Source organism: Microcaecilia unicolor, chromosome 3 (assembly GCF_901765095.1).
Source record: "Microcaecilia unicolor chromosome 3, aMicUni1.1, whole genome shotgun sequence".
Taxonomy (NCBI): Eukaryota; Metazoa; Chordata; class Amphibia; order Gymnophiona; family Siphonopidae; genus Microcaecilia; species Microcaecilia unicolor.
In genome coordinates, this window is record NC_044033.1 from 144,669,088 (window position 1) to 144,694,618 (window position 25,531).

At 44.1% G+C, this 25,531-nt stretch overlaps 1 protein-coding gene and 1 long non-coding RNA gene across 2 annotated transcripts in view; one reads left to right on the top strand and one right to left on the bottom strand.

The window, feature by feature from the left end:
- Positions 1 to 24,584, bottom strand: part of AKT3 (AKT serine/threonine kinase 3) — a 559,702-nt gene extending 535,118 nt beyond the window's left edge. The window contains exon 1 of the mRNA XM_030196428.1: positions 23,957 to 24,584. The gene's annotated coding sequence lies outside the window, so the exon portion shown is untranslated. The remainder of the gene's footprint in view (positions 1 to 23,956) is intronic.
- LOC115465733 overlaps positions 24,155 to 25,531 on the top strand; it is a 33,531-nt gene continuing 32,154 nt past the window's right edge. The window contains exon 1 of the long non-coding RNA XR_003941453.1: positions 24,155 to 24,223. This is a non-coding gene — a long non-coding RNA (uncharacterized LOC115465733). The remainder of the gene's footprint in view (positions 24,224 to 25,531) is intronic.

The window sequence follows — 25,531 nt, forward strand, 5'->3', positions numbered from 1 at the left end:
GAATCTAAATTTGTTTGATTGTTTTTCCTAATAATTTTTATTGAGATACCATCCATCAGGAACAATGAACCATACAAACAGCCCAATACAAAATTTAGAAAAAAAAAGGCACCACCAACAGAGCCTGATAGGGCATAGAGGGAATAAACAGGAAATACAAAACATAGTGTGTGCTGCACCCGAGGTACATATCCGTAGAAACCCCCATCCCAAATTCTCCTACTCCCCGGAAGAACACCAGCATATCCCAATCCCCTAAACTGGAAAAGAAAACTTGTACACACAGAAGCAGCAGCCCAACAGATCACAATCTCCCTGCCAATGCTGGTGCAGGAACAAGCGTACACTCTCTCAGACATCAACTCCCACTGAGCCAAGATTTCAGCACTGCAGACAAGTCAAACATCCCAACACGCAGAATGCCTCTCTTCACCAGCAAAAAGGCTATAGAAATAAATTTGCAATGGTTGGGAGAGAACCCCTACTCTATTAGAGGGCTCACCTGGCCGTATAAATAGTGAATAAGACTACCCGACCAACATGGGCTGAAGACAACACACTCCACCAGAATACCACTCACACATTTACACTTCACACATTCAGAATCTAATTGTGTACTTGTGGCAATGGAAGTTTAAGTGACTTGCCCAAGATCACAGGGACCAGCAACAAGATTTGAACCTGGCTCTGCTGGTTCTCAGCCTGGTACTGTAACCACTAGGCTACTCCTCCACAAAGCTACAGAACTTCCTCACACAGAGAGAGGCTTGGGGCCAGGTAAGACACAGCATGCTTTCACTGAAGTGATCAAGGCCACAGACCATAAGGAGCAGGGAAAAGGAACATGCAGAGGAGAGGGGGCTGCCAGAGTGGGGCACCTAAATTGAGGCACCAAGCTATAGAATTGCCACCATAGACTACACAAGTAACAAAAACAAATAGGGATCACTCCGCTGGATTATAAATCATAACAACAAAAGTACAGCGGGTAATATGTATCGATTGTGCATAAGTGACAGAGGGGGAGAGGACCTCAGACCAGTGACACTGTTTTAATCAATAAGATTATATTAGTGTGGTCACAAACGTGTAATCACTGGTCCTCTACCAACCTCCTCCCTGAATATTCAATTGTGTGTTTCTAATATTTGTTAATGCTGAATATCACAAACATAATCTGATAGATATCAATCACCACTGCTACTTAGCTTATTGCTGCTCCAACCAGGGGCACCCCAACGGTCCCATTTCGCCACTTGGGGCTTCGTCAGGGGAAGAGCACCACGCAACGCCAAACTGTGGTAAACACCCGGCAAGCCAGTGAAGTCGCTGACAAAATTTTCTCTGGTCTGAGGTCCTCTCCCCCTCTGTCACTTATTCACAATTGATACATATTACCCGCTGTACTTTTGTTGTCACCATAGACTACACAAATGAATTATTGGCACTCTCAGGGAGCAGAGACGATCTATGTTTGTCAATAATAAATCCTGCTTTTGAGAATAAATATTCACATGGAACAGTGGTTGCTGGAGTACAAAGATAACATCTTGCCAATTCTGAGCGAGCTGGGTACTCTGTGCAACATCTTCTCCACCAGTCTAAAACTTGAACTTCTCCAGGTAAAGTGGGCTCTGCTTTATAAAGATCCAAATCGCCTAGAGGTTGTTCCTCATCATCATAGGAGTTAGGTGGAAGATTGAATTTCATTTTTTTCTGTGGTTGTTTCTTGGGAGATGGAAGTAAAGGTCTAGGGCTTGAAGTTTCTGCAGCAAACAACTGTTTGATGGAAAGCCAAGTATCTTCACATTCTCTATGAGTAAGAAATGTCAGCTTCTTGAACTGCACATCCAAAGCGCACACTATGGACAAAAACAACATTGAAACTTTGCCTGTGGCTGCTAAGTACTGCACAAAGTTTCTCCTTAAAGTGAATTATGTATGCAGGATTATCATCAGATATGGTAAACTCACACAAGTGGCAAACTGTAGGCAGAACAACCAAAGAATACATATTCCTCTCCACAAAGGTGTTCTGTGGCAAATTTGCACTGTTCGAGTACTTCATAAAGTTTTTCAATCTTCTCCCATTCTGTGCCTTTGTTAGGAGTGTAGGTGAGATTTTATGCTCCGCTAAAGTTGACATTACTAGCTCCTTGTATTACAGCAGCCGTTCCAGCATGTCAAACATACGGGAAAATTAGGTTCTTACCTTGGTAATTTTCTTTCCTTTAGTCATAGCAGATGAAGCCATTACGTATGGGTTGTGTCCATCAACCAGCAGGGGGAGATAGAGAGCACTCAACTTTTCACAGTGCCTCATGGCCAGCCAGCTCCACTGCCTCTTCAGTATTTGAAGCTTCCAAAGCAGTATGGCAAACCGCAATGGGAATAACATGAACTTTCCTCACAGTGAACGATGGCCCCTTAACAAGGGCATGAACTCAAAAGGAGGGAATGAACACATCCTCCTGGAGGGAATAAACTCGTCCTCCTTATTGTATAACTGGAGGGGATACACGCAACCTCCTGGAGGGAATAAACTCATCCTCCAAAACATAAACTGGAGGGAATGGACTCATCCTCCTATAAGTGAACATGAATCCTTAAGACTGTTTTCCAACTTTCTCCCAAGGAAGGAATTTCAGGAAACAAGAACAGAACCTGAAACAGATTCACAGCATACAGACAAGCATACAGGGAGGGCTCATGGCTTCATCTGCTATGACTAAAGGAAAGAAAATTACCAAGGTAAGAACCTAATTTTCCCTTCCTTGTCATCAAGCAGATGAAGCCATTACGTATGGGATGTAACAAAGCAATCCCTATATAGGGTGGGAACAGGTCACACCACGCGCTAGCACTTGTGCTCCAAAACGCGCATCCCTCCTAGCAGCCACATCCAGCCTGTAATGTCGGGCAAAAGAGAGTTCAGAAGCCCATGTTGCTGCACTGCATATCTCTTGATGAGAGAGTGCTCCAGTTTCAGCCCAAGAGGAAGAAATCGCTCTGGTAGAATGCGCCTTAAAGGCTACAGGCGGAGACCGGCCGGCAAGTAGATAAGCTGAAAAGATAAGTACATAGTACATAAGTACATAAGTAATGCCATACTGGGAAAAGACCAAGGGTCCATCGAACCCAACATCCTGTCCACGACAGCGGCCAATCCAGGCCAAGCGCACCTGGCAAGCTTCCCAAAACATACAAACATTCTATACATGTTATTCCTGGAATTGTGGATTTTTCCCAAGTCCATTTAGTAGCGGTTTATGGACTTGTCCTTTAGGAAACCGTCCAACCCCTTTTTAAACTCTGCTAAGCTAACCGCCTTCACCACTTTCTCCGGCAACGAATTCCAGAGTTTAATTATACGTTGGGTGAAGAAAAATTTTCTCCGATTTGTTTTAAATTTACTACACTGTAGTTTCATCGCATGCCCCCTAGTCCTAGTATTTTTGGAAAGCGTGAACAGACACGTCACATCCACCTGTTCCACTCCACTCATTATTTTATATACCTCTATCGTGTCTCCCCTCAGCCGTCTCTTCTCCAAGCTAAATAGCCCTAGCCTCCTTAATCTTTCTTCATAGGGAAGTCGTCCCATCCCCGCTATCATTTTTGTCGCCGTTCGCTGCACCTTTTCCAATTCTACTATAGTTTCTTTGAGCCAGCGGGCAATAGTGGCTTTAGACGCTGGAGACCCTCTGCGAGGACCTGATAGCAAAACAAACAGATGATCATAGATCCTGAAAGAGATAGTAACTCTGCAGATACTGCAGCAGAGTCCTGCGCACATCCAACAGGTGCAACTGCCCAAAAGATTCTGAAAACTCCTCCTTATCAAAGGAGGGCAAGAAAATAGGCTGGTTTAGGTGAAACGCTGAAACCACCTTAATCATGAAAGAAGGCACAGTCCGAACCATGACCCCGGACTCTGAGAATTGCAGAAATGGGTCTCTACAGGACAGCGCCTGGAGCTCTGACACTCGTCTCGCCGAAGTAATAGCCACAAGAAAAACGGCCTTTAGTGTCAAATCTTTCTCCGATGCTCACCGAAACGGCTAAAAGGCGAAGCCTTCAGGGCCTTTAAAACTAGTCCCAGGTTCCAAGCTGGACAGGGTGCTCGCACGGAAGGACGGAGCCAAAGCACCCCACTAAGAAACCGTGCCACATCTGGATGAGCAGCTAAAGACACGCCTTCAACCTTACCACGAAGGTAGGCCAACGCTGCCACTTGCACCCGCAGGGAATTATAGGCCAAGCCTATTTGTACACCATCCTGCAAAAAGTCCAGAATTGGCGAGACAGGAGCCCACATGCATGTGATCGCTTTTGAAGCACACCAAGACTCAAACTGGCGCCAAATCCTGGCGTAAGCCACGGAAGTGGAACGCTTGCGGGCTTGCAGGAGAGTGGAAATGACTGTTTGAATAGCCTTTGTCTCTCAATTGCGCCCTCTCAATCACCATGCCATAAGACCAAAGCGGCAGGCGTCCTCCATGGCTACCGGGCCCTGTGACAACCGGTTCGGTACCAGAGGTAAAGGAAGGGGAGCCTCCACTAGCATCTGTCGGAGGTCCGCATACCAAGGCCTCCTGGGCCAATCCAGGGCGATGAGGCCCACTTCTCCTGAGTGCAGCCGAATCCGCAGGAGCACGCGCCCTATCAAGGGCCACAGAGGGAACACATATAGTAGGCCCAGAGGCCAGGGCTGAATCAAGGCATCCAACCCTGCCGAGCGAGGATCTCTCCGTCTGCTGAAGAAGCACGGGACTTTGGCATTCGAACTTGTCACCATAAGATCCATCACGGGCTTGCCCCATTTGGCACATATCTGCAGGAATACTTCGTCTGCTAGTTCCCATTCTGCTGGATCGATCTGATGCCTGCTTAGATAATCGGCTTGCACGTTGCTCTGACCTGCAATGAGAGCTGCCGACAGAAACTGAAGATGCAGCTCGGCCCAGTGGCAAATCTGTTCGGTCTGCGCGGCCAGTGCTCTGCATTGAGTGCCGCCTTGTCGATTTATGTAGGCCACTGCTGTCGTGTTGTCCGACATCACTCTGACAGCCAATCCTTCCAGGGTCACTTGAAAGGCCAGAAGCGCCTGAAACACCGCTTTCAACTCCAGGCGGTTGATGGGCCACTCTGACTCCTCGAGTGTCCATAGACCCTGGGCATGCTTCCCCTTGCAATGTGCGCCCCAGCCTTTCAGGCTGGCATCTGTCACTACTAGACACCAATCGGGGAGTGCCAGCGGCATTCCTCGCCACAGCATGCTGTCTGAGAGCCACCACTCCATGCTGAGTCGGGCCACAGGGAACCAAGAAAGTCTGCATTGATAATCCTGAGAAACTGGAGACCATCTTTGAAGTAGGGAATACTGTAGAGGTCTCAGGTGCGCTCTCGCCCAGGGCACCACTTCCAATGTGGCTGTCATCGATCCCAGCAGCTGAACAATGTCCCAAGCTCGCGGGCGGGGCATCCTCAGGAGCAGACGGACCTGATTCTGAAGCTTGCACCGCCTTAGCTCGGGTAGGTATACATAGCCCGAGTCTGTGTCGAACCTGGCCCCCAAATTTTCTACCGAATGCGAGGGGGTCAGGTGACTTTTGGCCATATTGACGACCCAGCCTAGAGACTGAAGTACTGAGACCACTCTGGCTGTAGTTGATAGCTCTCTGTTACCGAGTCTGCTCTGATGAGCCAGTCGTCTAAGTACAGGTGAACCCTGATACATTCTCGCCTGAGCAAAGCAGCTACTACCACCTTAACCTTCAAAAAGGTTCGGGGAACTGTGGCGAGGCCAAAAGGCAAGGCCCGGAACTGGAAATGTTTTCCCAATACCGCAAACCTCAGAAACGTCTGGTGCGGGGGCCAAATTTGTATGTGCAAGTAAGCTTCTTTCAGGTCTAGAGACATGAGAAACTCTCCTGGCTGTACCGCAACAATGACGGAGCGCAGGGTTTCCATGTGGAAATGCCGCACTCTCAGGGACTTGTTTAATTCTTTTAAGTCCAGAATAGGGCGAAAAGACCCATCTTTTTGCGGCACCACAAAGTAGATGGAGTATCGGCCATAGCCGTGTTCGGCGGGAGGTACCGGGGACACAGCCCCTAACTGAATCAGACCTTGCAAAGTCTCCTCTACCGCCGCCCGTTTGGCGGCAGAACCGCATCGGGACTCCACAAACACGTCTCTTACTGGGGCGTTGAATTCTATTCTGTAGCCATCTCTGATCAGGTCCAGAACCCACTGATCTGAAGAAATATTGGCCCACTCCTCGGCAAAGAGGGAAAGACGTCCTCCGATGACAGGAAGCGAGGAGGGGGCCGGCGCACCATCATTGAGAGGGTCGCCCCTGAACTCCAGGTCTAGAGCCGGTGGCTGCGGAACGCTTGTCCGAGCGAAAGGAGTTCCTCTGCTGAAAAACGGGCACGAGAAGTGAACCCAGCAGAACGCCCCAGGCAGTACCTTCTAGCTTCACGGAAGCGAGGTCTGTAAGAGGAGTGGACCGCTTGGCCCTTGGAGGAAGGCCTCGGCCTATCTTCGGGCAAGCGCTGGGGTTTAGGATCTACCAGGCCTTTAACAATTTTTTTTCCAGCTCCTCACCAAATAGGAGAAGGCCTTGAAAGGGCAACTTCACCAACCTTTGCTTAGAGGCCATGCCCGCTGCCCAATGTCGTAGCCAACTAAGACGGCGAGCCGCCACTGCTACTGCCATTTGTTTAGCTGAAGCTCTGACAATATCATAAAGGGCATCAGCCAAAAAGGACAAGGCTGACTCCAGCTGCGGAGCCACATCCGAGAAGGGCTCCGCTCCATCTCCGGGCTGTTCCACTGCCTGTTGCAACCACGCCAGGCAGGCTCTAGCAGCATAACAACTGCATGCAGACGCCCGAACAGTAAGACCTGCAATTCCAAAGGACCATTTAAGTGCTGCTTCCAGCCTACGGTCTTGTATATCCTTCAGGACAACTCCTCCTTCCACAGGGAGGGTAGTTCTCTTTGTCACTGCAGTGACTAGGGCATCTACTTTAGGCCTTGCAAAGCGAACCAAATGCTCCTCACACAGAGGGTATAATTGCCCTATAGCCCTGGAAACTTTCAAAGGTCCCTCGGGGTCAGCCCACTGAGCGGAAATAAGCTCTTGGATGGAGTCATGCAAAGGAAAGGCTCGAGTAGGCTTTTTGGTACTAGCCATCCTAGGATTCACAGAGGAGGCCGTGCCACTGTCAGGCTCTTCAATAGAAAGGACCTGTAGGGCATCTGAAATAAGCGCTGGCAGCTCATCATGGTGGAAAATCCTCACCGCGGAGGGATCATCCAGATCCTGTGGTAATTCTGCACCTGACTCTGGCTCCTCAGACCATGAAGGCCTGCCAGAACTCTCCGAATCCTCACAGCCCGACCACGAGGGGGGGGGGGGGGGGAAGGAGGTGCACCACAATCTGAAGGGGAATTAGCCCTTCTACGCTTTTCTTTATGCCAATTATCAGGGAAAATAGCCTCAGCGGGCCAGAATCCACCGGGGGGGGGGGGGGGGGGAAGACAATAAAAGGGGCCTCAGACGACCCTTGAGGGAGAGCTCTTTTCAGCATGTATGCTTTATGCAATAATAACACAAAATCAGGGGAGAAAAACTCGCCCTGGGCACCCAGATCCCGTCCGGGGCTAGCCGCTCCCTGAATAGCCTCAATTCGAGGTTCCCCCTCCCCCCCCCCCCCCCGGGCTCAGGGCTCTCCGTCTCTACGGAGGCCGCGCCATGCGGAGAATTCAAAATGGCGTCCGCTGCCAGCTCTGAGAGGGAAGAATCATCGCTCGCCATGCTCGGGCCGGCTCTTACACCTGTACAGCACGATTTACAGAGCCCCGCTGCTGATTTGCACTTGCCACACCGGGAACAGCGCTTTACATTCTCTGCAGCCATCGCCGAAAACGGCGGGAAAATTCAAAATGGCGGTTTCGCGCCAAAAACACCCCGATCGCGGGCCCACCCCGGAGGAGTTAGAAAACACTCTTACCTCACCGGACCGAGTATCACAGCTCCAGTCCCATAGAAGAATCAAAGAAAAACCTCTGTTCCATTTTTTTTTTTAACGCTGTGAGGAAAGCAGAGGTAATAAGAACTCCAGAGGCTCAGATGAGTGGGAAAGGCAGGGAAAGGCGAACCAATGTGCCTGCATCCACTGAGTGGGAAAGGACAGGGAAAAGCAAGCTAATATGTCCACATCCACGGGGGCATGGGTAAGGCAGGGAAAGGGCTCACCTATGTGCCTTCAAAGTGAAGCTGCTATAGCCTCTAACACCCCGGCTAACAACTGGCAAGCCAGGAGCCACCCCCAGGCAGATTTTTGATGGAGCTCGAAGAAGCTGCAGCCACCCTGCTTGGAGAGATAGAGAATACTGAACAGGCAGTGGAGCTGGCTGGCCATGAGGCACTGTGAAAAGTTGAGTGCTATCTCCCCCTGCTGGTTGATGGACACAACCCATACGTAATGGCTTCATCTGCTTGATGACAAGGAATGTACTGTTCCATCTTATTGGCACATCTTGGATCAGCTGCTCTTCAGGCAATTCTTTTGCTGCTGTTTATGAAGCTCAGAAGTGTTAGTCATGCTAGAGAACTGTAGCAAATCAAGGGTTCAGATATTGCTTTAAAGATTGTTTATTCACACACATATTGCATAACACTCTTATGCAGTAAACATACATCACCACAGGATTGTAGCCTTCATCTGAGCCGTAACAACAATCGGGGAAGCACCGATGACCGCCCAGCAATTCTGCGGGACAATTCCACACTGGAGAGAGGCGTCCCTCCAACCAGGTACAGAGCTTCTGTTTCAGCCAGGGCCTCCCCTCTTTTTATAACAGCTCACAAACAAGTGTGCCTGGAACAGAACAATGAGTGGCCAATCTACATTCCTCTCTCCCAGGCACCCTCTGATGAAAACACCAGCCTTTGGACTTGTTTCTCAGCACAGTCCTGTAGTGAGTTACCCACCGCAATGGAGTGTTGTGGTAGCAACCTGTCAAACAAATATTCTGGTGGCAACAGGTCAAAACAAACATTCTGCATGTCAGAAAACAAATATTCTGGGTCAGCATAAGTATCATATATCATAAGTATTATACTCCAACACATTCCACCTCTTGATACCTATGCTGACACAGAAGTATACATGGTATTATGGACCGCTCCTGCTGGAGGGTGCCAAATTTTACATGTAAGAATACAATTCCATACCACCAAAGCAATACTAAGTAATAAAACTATTAGTAATGGATGTGCAAGCCATTGGAGAAATGTATCTGCTCCAGGAGAATGACCAGTTAACGGATCCCACCAATGATGTTGCAATTTGCTAATGTGGGTTTTATTCAACTGGGCATCCACCTTCATAATACGTAGAGTTTGATTAGTGTCTTCTAAATACTGATGTACAATCTCAGATTCATTTAGCATTTGCTGTAGTCTACTATAATTAACATATAACAGAGAAGTACAGAAGAAACTATAAGTATAGATTGTGGAGGTGCTTATCTGTATATTCGGGAAAAAGAAATATTTAGCACTCTTCCACCAAAATACTGATATATTACTATAGCATTGGCTAACCACCATAGTCCCTAAAAATGGATTATGTTGTACAGTCGAGCTATTAGCTGTGGTAACGCATACCATCTGAGCGGATATCTCTACAAACATTTCATAATCTTTGGGGTACACCATGAAGGTACATTCACCAAAACGAGGTGATAAGCAGGGTTCATATAAAGGTGTTTGTAAAGGACAAATTAATCTATTTAAACTAAAAATACAATACGATAGATCGTAAGTATTATTATACCTAGTGATATACTGTCCCTTTACATGTGGACTCCAAAATTGTAATTGTGCATTCTGTTGAACAATAATAGGTACAATATAATATTTACATACAATCTGTGTATTCTGAATTGCATAAACATGCAGTTCTCCAGTACAATAGTGCATTTTGCAAACTATAAGGCTATTCTGAGGTACCAACCAAACCTCTCCACGCCAATATTTACCAAACAGGGTTTGCAAATGGGTATGCATCCCTATCTGCAAAGCCATCTGAAAATTATCTCTCTGTTGAATAGCATACAGTACCTGCAAGGTACACCATGTGTAATTCAAAGCCTTTGTGACATTCGTCCATGAATCATTTTGAAACAAAGTCCTGCTGAAATAAACGATTATGTCCTTCCATTGCTGGTAACACCAATTGTCCCAGTGATGGAATAGCAGGCATCCAATTCGCTAAAATATTCAATTCTTCGTATAAGTCCGTCCCTAAATAATGTAATTTGTTATACAAAGTGTCAGTGTCTACAGTATTTAACACTCCCAACCCAGTACCAACAGTTCCTAAAATGGTATCATACCAAGCCCTCCGATACCGTGTACAATGTGGCATCTTAGGGAAAGTGATGTTACACGTTCAGATCATGCGCTGATGCTTCATTGACATATTTTTACAAGTTTGTGGTAGACGCTGTCACGTTCTCAAAGCAGGAACTAGATTTGTGAACCCTTGGGCCACTGTCGAGGAGCGGCAGCAGCAGGCAAATCACCCAAGCAGAAAGCAGTGCTGAACACAACAGGCAGGAACCCCAGAATATAACTAGAAGAGGCTTTAATAGTAGACAATAAACATTATCCAGTAGCACAGCAAGGTCAAAGGGGCCGGCAGCAAACACGGGTAATCCATAAACTAACCAGAGTCTATAGGCAGGCAGAAAGCAAAGTCCAGGTCCAGGTCCAGGCCAAGGGTCACAGGCACAGGAAGCAAGCAAAGTCAAAGTCCAGGAACAGGCAGGGTCCAACACAAAGGAAACTTTCAGAGAAACTCCAACAAACCACCAGGAACTCATGGATGACCTTTGATACCAAGGCAAGCAAGGCTCACAGAAGCTAATAAGCCCCTCAGCAGCTGACCCACAGCTGCAGTAAATCACCAGCCAAGTAAGGGTGCTGTTCCAGAACAACCCAGCAGAGCAAGGCTGGCAACCTGGAAAATCCGGACTGGACTCACTGAAGTCTGGAACATGGAAGACAGCAGAAAACAGTCCATAGCAGCCACCAGTTCTGGCCACCAGAGGGCAAGGAGATCACCCACATGGAAAGCAGTCACACACAGACGCATTACGCGGGAAGATAACATACTCTGTTCCTGTTTCCAGAAAACATGCAAGAAGTCCATCCAGGTACTTCAGTTAGTAATTGGGGTGGCATTTGCGAACACTCATTCCCCGGTCCGATTTATCACTATTAAATCTTTCTTGCACATATTACAACCCTTTAAAAATAATAGCTTTTGTGTCCTGTTCCAATGAATCCATTGTTGATCTCGGAAGCCAGCTCGCTGTACACACCCCGTCCAGTGTGTATTATTCGAGATGGTCAAATTGAGGGTGATATTAGTTACCAACAACACAAGATCCTGCACCTTCCACAGTGAGCTATTGTCAACAGTAACATTCATAATAAGGCAGCTGGTAGTACAAGTGTAGTTATCTTGAGTCAGCGTCTTGTTCTCCGAATTCTTCCACCAATAGCAGACCACGTTCGTTTGGTTGAGGATTTCCGTCGCCCGCCACACCACTGGAGTGACGGAGGAGGGGCGGGGTCTGTTCATGCAAAGGCCAATAGGCATATTGAGACACTGAGGCCATAGTTATAGTCAAATGAGGAGTGAGCATGCACATCAAGGGGGTTTCATCAGGACCCACTGGACGGTTATTAAGGAGCTGTAGGGCATCATGGAGGTATGACATCCAGCCTTGTAAAGTATGAGTAGGTGTCAATTTGCGTAAACTCTGCTTGAGTAAACCATTCATACGCTCTACTAATCCGGCTGACTGAGGATAATAAGGAATGTGATAAATCCATTCAATGTTATACTCAGTAAAAAACTGGTGAGCAATTTATTTTTAATGTGAGTACCATTGTCTGACTGAACTTGCAATGGTACTCCATAGTAGCGAATGATGAGGTTCAATAAAACAACAGTATTCTGTGCAGTTGCCCTGCGACAGGGATGTACAACCAGGAAACCTTAAAAGGTATCAACAGCGACACAGACATATTGGCATCCTTCAGACAAAGGTAAAGGGCCAATGTAATCAATCTGCCAGATTTGACCAGGCAACTTTCCGCGGGCCAAATAACCTCGCACTGGATGGGGTACCGAACGTTTAGTCAAATGTTGGCAGATTGGACAATGTGCAATAATATCTTTAATGAGGGAAGTGGTGAGTGCTAACCCACACTGTCGTGCCTAATGCAGTGTGGCTTGTTCGCCCATATGTCCACTTTTTTGGTGTGCCCATGTCGCCAAACCTGAGCAATTTTCAGGTTCTTCCAAGGTTTCCACCTTGACAGGTGAAATTGTGCTTTGTTCATCAGCCACTGCGTTGTAAAGGCGTTCTAGATTATCACCCTTGCAATGAGCATCTAATTGAAAAACAGCAACATTAGTAGTCTGTACATAATTCCAAATGTCTTGCCACAATTCTGTACCCCATAAATTTTTTTTGTATTAATTTTCCAGTTGTAATGGCACCAGAGTCTTTTGTTTCTGCCAAAAGGCTCCAATTAGCATAATCTTCAGTTACTGAGACACTTAGCTCTACCTCTCCTGTCTGCACTCTAAGGCAGTTTGTATTGCTTGCTGCGCTTCTTCAAAAGCCTGTTGTAGCGCTATAGAAATGCTAAATAGTAGTAGTAGTAGTTGTTATTTTTCTCCCCTCTCAAAATTATATTTTTTCCTAGTCACTTTACATAATGGTGCTAAAATTTGCCCCAGGTGGGGTATGTGTTGTCTCCAAAAGCCAAATAATCCTATAAAACGTTATGCCTCCTTTTTATTACAAGGAGGAACAAATTCCAAAATGTTCTGCTTAGCTTTTGGCAAAATTTTCCTCAGACCATTATGCCACTGAATGCCTAGAAATTTCACTGTTTGGGATGGCCCTTGTATCTTATCAGGATTTATTTCCCATCCTTTTTTTTTTCCTTTAAATGTAAAATTCACAACTCCAACTGAGTCTGAACATCCTCCTGTGTTTTCCCTTGAATTATAATATCATCAATATACTACTACTTAACACTTCTAAAGCGCTACAAGGCATACGCAGCGCTGTACACCATACATGAAAAGATGGTCCCTGCTCGAAGAGCTTACAGTCTAAATAATGCATAATTTGCATATGATCAGCTAGAGGAAACTCATCTAAATGATCTGCCACCGTCCGGTGACAGATAGTGGGGCTATGAACCCAGCCCTGTGGTAGTTTTAATAACCCCCTTCTCCATTAACACTCTTATAGTTTTACTGATTTCAAGGTGCCCCCCTGATATTCTATACTGTTTTAAATGAATAGTCCATGTGGCTGGGGGAATCTCTATTGGGGTCATTTTCACCTTTCCCATAGTAATTGAACGAGATTAGATGTAAGGTTTAACTCCAAATTGATATCTCCCTTCTTGTAATTTTAATGTCAATCCTTTTAATATATCTATACCCAGTATATACTCAGGCACAGGTACAATAATAAATTAGTATTCCCTTTTAGGTAAATTTCCAATTTTTAATTCCACCCAGGTCTGTACAGCTTCAATTTGTTTTCCATCCAACCCGGTCATGACAGCTCTCTGACCCTTAAATTTATGTGGATTCCCATATAATAAAGTGGCCTCAGCTCCAGTATCCACTAGAGCACGCACTTTTTGACAGGACCTATTTTTCCAACAAATTTCTATATTTACATGGGGCTGCAAATCTAAATGCGCCAAGTGGGTGGAAGCCTGGTCATTCTGTCAATCATATTTTCCTGCTTTTTTAAGATACTGCACTTCTGTCCAGGGATACAAATCCTCATAACCCTGCCATTCCTCTTGCTCTTGTGGGGGCACACTAGCACTAACACTAACACTAGGGGTTCCAGCCTCAGGGGGAGAATGGGCTGATTTGTCAGCATTTACCAGAGCTTGCTGACTGCGTACTACTTTGCCCTCATTTAATCCCCGCTTTTTAACTTTCCCTTTCTGCATTTTAAGTTTATACTGTGCCACCCTTACTGCGGCACGCTCTGCAACCCTCTGGTACCCTGTACACTTATCCATCATCAACTTTCCCTGACATTGTACCATTACCGAATCACTTTTTACTGTCCACATTTCTGCCTATGCTTCCAGTAGTTGCTGCTGGAGAAGTACATTTTGTTGATGCACCAGACGATATGCCGACAATAAAATCCACCCACGTCGACTTACTGAGTGCAACTTCTTGCCTTTAATTACAGGGACTTTCTGTAGACATTGCAACACTTCCTCACACTTTCCCTCTCCTAGGCAAACATCCCAATTCTCACTTAAACCCGTATCCTTGCCTTTAATTACAGGGGCTTTCTGTAGACATTGCAACACTTCCTCACACTTTCCCTCTGCTAGGCAAACATCCCAATTCTCACTTAAACCCGTATCAGTAGCCCATTCAGTTGCCAATGCCTGATAGGGATACTTATCCCACCTCGGGATACTGAATAACTGAGGTAACTGTGCCTGCACAGTGTCCTCTGATATCCCAGCACCAATACTGTTATGGTTCTGTTTTTTCCCTTTCCAAAACATGGTTTTTTTTTTGTTTTTTTTTAACAATCCACAAATCCTGCTCACAGCGCCAAATGTAGCAAATCAAGGGTTCGGATATTGCTTTAAAGATTGTTTATTCACACATCAATAGGCACACACATATTACATAACACTCTTATGCAGTATACATACATCACCACAGGATTGTAGCCTTCATCTGAGCCTTAACAGCAATCGGAGAAGCACCGATGACCGCCCAGAGATTCTGAGGGACAATTTCACACTGGACAGAGGCGTCCCTCCAACCAAGTACAGAGCTTCTGTTTCAGCCAGGGCCTCCCCTCTTTTTATAACAGCTCACAAACAAGTGTGCCTGGAACAGAACAATGAGTGGCCAATCTACATTCCTCTCTCCCAGGCACCCTCTGATGAAAACACCAGCCTTTGGACTTGTTTCTCAGCACAGTCCTGTAGTAAGTTACCGACCGCAACGGAGCATTGTAGTAGCAACCTGTCAAACAAATATTCTGGTAGCAACAGGTTAAAACAAACATTCTGCATGTCAGAAAACAAATATTCTGGGACAACTTAAGTATCATATATCATAAGTATTATACTCCAACACAAGAACTGTGTGTGAATTGACATACTATCTTTCGACATTTGCAAAGAGCCACATCAATTCCAGCCTCTTATATAACAGCATTTACACACAGAACTTAAGTATATGCACCATACATGGAATGTGCTTGTAAAGCAGAAGAGAAGCTGCTTTAACCATATTTCTAGTATCATTTGTGTACTCTGACTATGTGGCGGCTGGCACCTCTGACTTTCAACTAAAAGACATATTCAGGCAGGGCGCTAAGTTAGGGTGTTAACCACCAATTGTTCAAATAGCATCAGACCATCATACTATCTTGTAACATCCCTCAGAGTTGAGGAGTAAAATCGCATTAAACACAACTGTAGCAGTTCATAGAACCTGGCTGAAGGCACAGTACCTCCACGTCTGCTTAACTAGCGCAAACGCCAGACACAGTTCCCAGACCAGATTGCTTACAAACCAGATTCGTCCCGCCATTTCTAACTGCCACGGGCTTTTAAAGCTGTCCACCCCTGCTTCACTCTGTAACCTTAGGCGGTAGAGCCTTGATGAATTCTTGAGCTTCAGCCGCAGTTTCCAAGATTTTGTCTGCCCCTTCATGAAAGACTTTCAATTTGGCGGGATATAGTAAGGCAAATTTAATTTTTCTATTGTACAGCTCCGTGCACGTGGGCGCAAAAGCTCTTCTAGCTGCTGCTACTTTCGTAGAATAATCCTGAAAGCACAGTATGCGTTTGCCTTCATATTTCAGCTGCAATCCCGACCTGACGCTTTCACTATCGCCTGTTTGTGACCATATTGTAAAATGCGCAGGATCACAGCTCTCGGACGATCTCCGGTTGCTCTTCGAGGACCCACCCGATGGGCCCTTTCAATCCGCAGTGGATCTTGCAAGGCGGTAAGCTGTTAATTCTTTGGGCAGTTCACAGTTACTCAGAAGCCAGCTCTCTAGATATTCCATGAGCTCAGAGTCCTTTAGGTGTTTCGGAAGGCCAATGAGCTGCAAATTATTGAGCCTTGATCTATTTTCTAGATATTCTAGCTTTTGTTCCAGATCGTTCACTTGCAAGCGCATGGTCTCTGCTGGTCCCGCGGCTTCCGTCATTCTATCCTCGATGTCACTGATCCGCTGCTGCAAGTGATCTAAATCCAGGTGAAATCCATCTAATCTTTCATGCGCAGCTTCCGCTCTATCAAAGATAGCCTGCAATTTTTTATCTAGAGCTGCTTTCACTGCCGCGGTGACTTCTGTTGTGATTTCAGCCGTCCAAGCGGAACATACGGAAGAGGTGAGTTGGCCCGATATCTCCGCCATCTTGGAGTCGGTGCCCTTGCTCTTCTCTTTGTCTTTCTTTTGCAGTTTTGTGGACATCGCAGCGTGTTCAAAGTCAGAGGATGCTCTGTACTACCGTCACTTCTTTCACCTTTCCATTTTAGTATGAAAACCTCTGGTATGACAAATTTTAGCAAGGTTTTAGGGAGAAAACGTGGGAGCTCCGCTTTCCAGCGTCTTCACTCCACCATGGCACCACGTGACCTTGGGTTTTTTTTTATACTTTCCTACAAAAAATAGAGAAAGAAAAAGAAGAAAAGGCGCGAAAACTCGCTAAAAATACCGAAGGCTTTTTCTCGGGGCACACAGAGAGAGAGAGCTACACAACCGTTCTCTACCGCGGAAAAAGAAAAAACTGACGGGACTCTCGAGCAACAGGCGTGAAGTTGATGGCGGTGCGCACGCCCGTGTGTAATCGAAGGCTCTAGCAAACTTTTGTTGCTTGGAAGATTTCCGATCTCAGGGGCTGCCGTGGACGTCACCCATCAGTGAGAACAAGCAGCCTACTTTTTTTTGTTACATTTGTAGCCCGCGCTTTCCCACTCATGGCAGGCTCAATGCGGCTTACATGGGGCAATGGAGGGTTAAGTGACTTGCCCAGAGTCACAAGGAGCTGCCTGTGCCTGAAGTGGGAATCGAACTCAGTTAAGTCCACCACCCTAACTACTAGGCCACTCCTAGTCCTCAGAGAATATATAAACTACGTGTAACTTTCGGTGTACTTTATAGAATCATACTAACCGCGTGGTTTTTCAGAACAAATTTTTAAGGCACCATTTATAGAATTTGGCACAAAGTGTGCTGTAAATGTTACAAGCAATGTGTGAGAAAGAAGTATATTTTTTACTGAATTTGTGATCGAAATGGAATGTGCAGTTATGCTTGATTATTGCTAATAAAAAGTCAGAGGTAAGAAAGGAATTCTGAAGACAGTCGAGCAAGGCTGCTAGACTTTGCAGCTGTGAAAATGCTTCCCTAAAGCTTTACTGAACAAAATAAACCAGGACCTTGGCCACCAATTATTTAACTAAAGTCTCAGCTAACACCAATGCACTAATCCATTCATCCGATATTTATAATACAATGCACACCCATGTGTAGCAAGGGAACCCTCAGATGATTTTGCCACTTCTCATGCAGTCAAGTATACTGCTCTGAAATGGTATAGCGTTTCTTTCATCGGGTATCCCTGCAATGAGTTCGGAAGACTTTTTTTCTTTTTTTCTGTGTTGTTGCTTCCCGACACCACTGTGCTACAAACTATCAGTCTTTTTAAACCAAATGTGCAAAGTAAAGAACTGAATACTTTAAACTTTCAATCTTTTAAAACAAATGTGCAAGGTGAAAAGCTGAGTACTTATCCAGTCTCGTGGGAATTCTTCCACTTTATTCCTCTTTATTCCACACTGCCTTCCCCTGAAACCGCCCGACTCTGCAGGTTTCAATTGCTTGCTTCAGGGACGAGGGTTAAGGCATAAAAAACAAAAGAACTCCTTCCTCTAGCTCAAATTAAAACGAGACTTCCTTCCCAAACTTCCTTCCCAAACTTATTTTGGGGTCTGGTTTAGTCTTTCCTCTCGCACAGACCTCAGGCTCCAAGACATAAGAGCTGAGGATACACATATTGAGTACCCAAACCAGAATTAGACTACAATCTGTTAGCACACCTACATTGCCGCAAGTCAACCGATTAATGCGTAGTTAGCACGTGAGCTCTTTCTGCCTACTAAATTGGTATCACTACTAGTTCATGCGCCAATAGCCATGCGCTAATTAGAAAATTAGCGCCTAGCTCAATGGGAAAAAATGGGAATGCAGCCATTTTACAACTGCGCTAAAGTGCCTCAGCATATGGGGAAACCCACACACTAATCATAGCACATGCCCCTTTTAGCGCAGCTTAGTAAAAGGGCCCCAATGCTATATTTATTTGAAATTCTATATACCGCTTTTGCTAAAAAAAAGGTCAAAGCGCTGAACAATACTACTAATAAAGAAAACCACAAAAGGAGCTGAAAGGAACTCCATTTAAAATAGGAAAGATTTCATACACACAATGCGCACACCTAAATTCAAGAGGAAATAAAGAAAAAAATACATTAAAATTAAGAGCAGGCACACCATAAGCTGTACAGTACATCGGATCACTCTGCAATTACGTTGAATGCCAACTGAAAATAACATGATCTTTAATAGAGACTTTTTTGGTACGGAAAGTTCTGTTCTTAAAACTGGGGGAGGTCATTCCAAACCCTTGGTCCCAAATAGAAAAATGCTGATGATTTGCTGGACTTGTGGAAGGGCATTTTCGATAAGATGTCTAAGTCTAAGCATAATGTCTAAGTCCGACTTTGGACATTTTGCTCAAAACATCCAGAATACGAATACCAAATATAGGGCATGCGCTAAATGTTACAGACGCCTATATATTCCTATGGGCGTCTCTAGCATTTAGGTTGTGCTAATCATTAGTATGCTCTAAAAACGCTAGTGCACCTTTGTAAAAAAAAAAAAAAAAACATAGTTATTTTAGAAACAGCAAAACTTTTTTTTTTTAAATGACCACTTGCTAGATGTTTTTGTGCTCTGTGAATTTATCTTTTTGGTCCATTTTTTTTAAGTCCAAGTGAAAACGCACAAAAATCAAGCCATTGGGATGTAGGAGCCCGCATTCTTAGTAGACTGGCCATATAGACATCACAACAGAGCAATGGGCACCCTAGGGGGCACTGTAGTGCACTTCACCTAAACACTCCCAGGTACATATCTCACTGTTGCTCCCTTATATTGTTGCTCCAAAACCCACCAAAAACCTACTGTACACCACTACAATATCCCTTATGGCTGAAGCTGTACCAACCACTAGGCTACTCCAGGGACCTGCTTGCTGCCCTAACAGGCCTGGCTATAACATCTAAGGCCATCATACAGGCTGGTATGTTTTGTTTCTTTCACACCTTTGAGGGTGGTAGAGAGTAATCTAGTCATTTAGAGCACTTCTTTGTGGCTTAGTTGGTTTTAAATACAGGTCTAGACCAAAACATCTTCGTTTTAGTCCTGAACGTTTGTTTTGTTCCATTATAACTGAAAAAAATCCAAGTCTTAGGAAAACCCAAATCCTGCACTTAACACCCCCCCCCCCCTTCGAGATCTGGATGCACTGCAGACCAACAGTATAGGAAAACGTCTGGAAAATGGGTTTCAAAAAATACTGATTTGGACATTTTGTCAAGAAAAATGTCCAAATGCTGCCTTACACCACTTTTTAAAATGTTTTTCTTTTGAAAATGAGCCCCATAATGTGCCAATTTTACTGAAGGCAAGACTAAGCGATGGACGACTAAACAAAGTAGGGAATTAGTTGGGTAAATGGAATGATAGAAGAAGACAGATATGAGAACCCTGTATGCAATACCTTGTGAGCAATAATTAAAACCCAGTAGCATCTATTCCTCTGATAGCCAAACTAATGGAAGGCATGGTGACCAAACAACTCACCAACTACTTAAATAAATTTTATATACTCCACGACTCACAATCAGAATTTCTGTCTAACTACAGCACTGAAACAGTACTAGTTACTCTCCTGACTAAATTTAAACAAGCGATCGCAACTGGCAATAACATACTTCTTCTACAATTCGACATGTCCAGTGCTTTCAACATGGTTGATCACGGAATATTACTACACATCCTAGAATACTTCAGAATCGGGGGCAACATTCTCAATTGGTTTAAAGGCTTCCTGACCACAAGATCATACCAAGTAATATCTAACGCGACTACATCAGCCACATGGATACCTGAGTGTGGAGTCCCTCAAGGATCCCCCCTCTCGCCAACTCTCTTCAACCTAATGATGACACCCTTGGCCAAATTATTATCCAATCAAAACCTCAACCCATACATATACGCAGATGACATAACGATTTACATTCCGTTCAAACATAATTTAAAGGAAATCACCAACGACATTAGCCAAAGCTTCCATATCATGCATTCTTGGGCGGATGCATTTCAGTTGAAACTTAATGCAGAAAAAACACGTCTTATACTCACCTCACAACACAACACGAGCAAATTCACCACCATAAACACACCAAATTTGTCCCTTCCCATCTCAGACACCCTGAAAATTCTTGGAGTCACCATCGATCGAAATCTTACACTTGAAAGCCATGCGAAAAATACAACCAAGAAGATGTTCCATTCGATGTGGAAACTAAAAAGAGTAAGACCTTTCTTCCCCAAGGACCACCTTTCGCAACCTGGTACAATCATTAGTGCTCAGTCATCTAGATTACTGCAATGCACTCTACGCTGGCTGTAAAGAGCAAATCATTAAGAAACTTCAAACTGCCCAGAACACTGCAGTCAGACTCATATTTGGAAAAACAAAATATGAACGTGCTAAACCCCTAAGAGAAAAGCTACACTGGCTTCCACTTAAAGAACCTATCACATTCAAGGCATGCTCTCTAGTTCATAAAATCATTCACGGAGATACCCCTGCCTACATGTCAGACCTGGTAGACTTGCCACCCAGAAACACTAAAAGATCATCCCGAACATTCCTTAATCTTCACTTCCCCAGCTGTAAGGGTATAAAATACAAACTACCGCATGTGTCAAACTTTTCTTACCTGAGCACACAGTTATGGAACGCATTGCCACTCAACTTAAAAACTATTTATGAACTAACCTTCGTAAATCTCTGAAGACCCACCTCTTCAACAAGGCATACCACAAAGATCAGCAATTGCAAATGTAACACATCTCCACTCTATCTATAATCAGAACTGTTTTTTTTTTCTTATATCTGCTTGTTTAATTTCTTGCTTAATTCAATTGTTTAATTTCTATTATGTCATCCACGTTCTTTGTAACACTAATTGTTATCTTCCAATCTATTATCCACCAATAACGATACATTGTAAGCCACATTGAGCCTGCATATAGGTGGGAAAATGTGGGATACTAATGCAACAAATAAATAAAATTCAAAATGTTATGGGAAGCAAAGGACCCATGTTAACATACAGTAATGTCCTCTTTAAACCCAGCCCAAATGAGTTACAAGTAAGCTTTTAATCCTAAATAATCTGATTTTTAAAAATAAGTTTCATACTGAAAAAATTTAAATGATACTTTAACAAATACAAACATATCCTCAAAATTGACACACACAGAAAATAAGTGTATTGAGATTTTTTCATAAAAGATACAGATTCCCAAAAACAGAAAACAAATGCTTTCAAGCAACTACTTGGAAAATAAAATTTCTATTCAAGTAAAGTCCGTCCTTTTTAAATTAAATTAGCTATTTAATCAGAACAATTTCAAAAGTATTTCAGTTTAGTACTCCATATCAATATGTATTGCCAATAATTCAAGCAGTTTTTAAGTGTATGAAAAGTGTGTGTACTTATACACCATATAAAGCTTTCCCAAACAAAACTAATTTCTTCAGAAAACATCAGACATAAAATCAAAGCACAAAGGAAAGCCTAATTTTTAGTTTTCTGGAAACTACACTTTCCTTCTGATTGCTCCTCTAAATAAACGCAATACATGTCACAACCAATCAGACAGGCACATAAAGGATTAGTATCTCAATCAAATTAAAGACATTTGAGTCAACTTCAAAACTCCACAGAAAAAAATGGAAATGAAAATTTCCTTAACAAAAAGTCAAATTACTCTCTGTTAATGATTTGTTTGAATTTTAATAAATTTGTAAGTATGCTACTAAAACAATTTGACTTGGTATGTATTTAAAGAATTCAAATATTTAGGGAAGGCCAAATACTCCAATATATGTGAATGAATAATGATGCATCTGTGTAAATAGTTCTTTTCACTAGAATTGATGTAGTTTTCACCCATTAGTGTAAATGAAAATTTTACAACTTGAACTCTAGATGGATGGCATCAAGAAATACAGATTAATATTTGAAAGATTTCAAAATGTAAAAGTTGGTAGTTGAAAGCTTATTTTTCCAATGATGTGTGTGCTACCTCACTTTTAAAAATAAAGTTATGAGGTCTGAAATATGTTCTTTGTATGTAATGAAGCCACAGTAGTAAAAGGAAAATACAATAATCTATGCTATGTTAGTTAGAACCCTATCCTTTATAATCACCCCTTAAAAAGTACAGTACATGGTATTTTACAAAATTCTTTCAATCTTTTTTGCAGGACTTCAAACAGCAACACCATTAACAGAATATGTTAAGCAGCTATGACTACTTTGGGTTTGTTTTTTTTAATACTGCACTGGCCTTAAGATTTACACAAGCTACTGTACTTATAAACATTGTACTCTGAGCTACTAAACTTGGATTAACAACAATCATCTGGATTTTATGATTCGTGGAAGATGTATGTTAATTGTTTCATATATATTAACAGTGCCCTTGTAGAACTTTATACTCTTACAGCATACAACTAAGAAACATGGTGGATGAAAGGTGGATCTTCTAATAGTGAGAAACAAAACAAAAACCCTGTTTACAAAGAGTGGAATAGGTTATGCTAGTTTTAAAAGTTCTCGAGCTGAAACTACACTGGCCTTTAACTCTGAGCAAAATCTAACGAGTACAAACTAAAACAAATCGTGATTAGCCATACAGCAGTATCAATACAAATTATGAGACCAATAAGTTTAAGACTTCACCATCATGACCACCATGGCCACCATCATGACTGATAGGAAGCAATGCGAAGGAGACTGGTTTGTTTACTTGCAGCCACCGGCAGCATCAAGTGAGCAACAAACTGACTCCCTTTTCTATTCCTAGTACACAACTTCAACATGATAAACATGTACGACTATGGTGAGCATGAGCCCAAACTAGGAAAATACATCTAAAGGTGTGTGTGGGGGGGGGGGGGGGTACTCTGCATGCGTGCTAAATATATACATCACCTAAACGTCCAGAATTCCACACCTCCACCACCAGCCCACCTTATAACCCGTTAGACGGTAATGAGCAGAAAAATACATTTAAAAATACACCCAACCGGCACATGAAAACGCAAGGCAGCGGTTCATCACAGCCCCCTCTGCGCTTATAAATAGAATAACTCCTTTCTTGGAAAATATACAGTAAACGCAAAGCAGCCTCCCGGTTCAATATCGCTGCTATCGGCCAGGCCAGAAACGAAGCCCCCCCAACCTACCTATCTTATGACCGCCAGCACTTTGGTACGGCTAGCTCAGGGGTTGGAAAAGAAAAAGGAACAACAGTTACCCTCTGGTCGTCACCCATTCACACGTGAGAATATTTATAAGCAAGCAAAGGATGAAAGATAGGGAAAGGGAAATCCTGGACACCCCTCCCCCGCCCATGACTCACACGTCTCTCCTAAGACTTCCTCTCCAGTTACCTGTAGCAGAGGAGGATGCTACGGGGAAGGTCCAGTGAAGAATGGGGCGGTTGCGGCTCAGCTTCCTCTCTCCATCGCCTCCGGTTTCAGCCTTTGACCGTCCACTGTCGCTGCGCACGGGCGAGGCAATATGCCAGCGCGCTCCTGCGCTGGGAGGCGGGGAGGCAGGCAGGGCATCCGACGGCAGGAATGCTGAGAGGGCAGCCGCTGGAGAAGCGCACGAGAGAGGTGCGGAAGAAGTGGAATATTACAGCTGCAAGGGGAAAGGTGAGCAATGTCCCTCTCCACTCTGTCAGCGCTCGGCTCTCCTTCTTTCCCTGGCCTCGAGTACCGTCGCCACCGAAAACTGGTGATAACGGTGATTAAGAGACGATGCTCTCGCTATTCCGTAGCCGACCGGGAAAGCTCCTGACGTCACAGGCTCGTTGCGGCGTTAACGGATTTCTCCTGGCTGGTGCTCGAGAGAGCATCCTCTCTCTCCCTCACAGCCCACACCCACCACCCGCGCCAGATCTCGCGAGAGCCGTTGGGTCGGAAAGGAGAGAAACAAACCGGTGTGATTAAGGGTTACTACGATACGAACGAACCCCTCCCCAGGAGCTTCAGCTTTGCTTTGCAATGCATTGCTTTCACCTTCTTCATTTTAAGACCTCTTTTTTTTTTTTTTTTTTTTTTTTTTTTTTTGCCGTACAGGAAAGGAACTGAAGTGCCAGGATGTGTTTACAAGCGTTATTATTTTCCCCACAGTTGTTCCAGTTTTACTTTTATGAAGTATAGTTTGGAGTCTCTGTCTCCTCTACTCTGGTACTTTCCAGACTGACAAGTTGTAGTTTGCTATTATGTATTTTATAGAAAGAGAAAGTTTTGACATTCCTAATCACCTTTTAACATTAGTATAGTGGTTTACTGAATGAGAAGGGGGGGGGGGGGGGGGTCCCAAGTGTGTTCCATAAAAACTGCAATATTGGGTCAGACTAAAGGTCTTTCAAGCCCATTATCTTGTTTCCAACAGAGGCCAACCCAGGTCAAATACCTGGTAGGAACTCCATAAGTAGATAGGTTCCATATTTATCTTTGGGCATAATAAGCAATGGCTTTCATCAATTCTACATTACAGTTCAGGGACTTTCCTTCAAGAATTTATCCAACCCTTTTTTAAACCCAGTTGTTTTACCACAACTTCTGGAAATTAATTCCAGAGCTTAACTGTGCATCAAGTGGCAAATATTTGCTCTGCTTTGTTTTAAATGTGCCATTTGTAATTTCATGGCTTGCCTTCTAGTATTTGTACTTTTTGAACGCGTTAACAACTGTTTACCTGTTTCAATCCATTCATTTTTATAAACCTCTATCATATCTCCCTTCAATTCTAGCGAAGTCTTTTATACCGTTGTAATCCAATTGAATTCAAAGCGGTTAACAAATTAAGGGCCCTGTTTACTAAGGCGTGTTAGCATTTTATCGCCCCTACAATTAGCGCACATGCTAACCGTGTAGACGTCTATAGAGATATTGTAGACGTGTACATGGTTAACATGCATTAAAAACATTAACGCGCCTACAACGTGGCTTTGT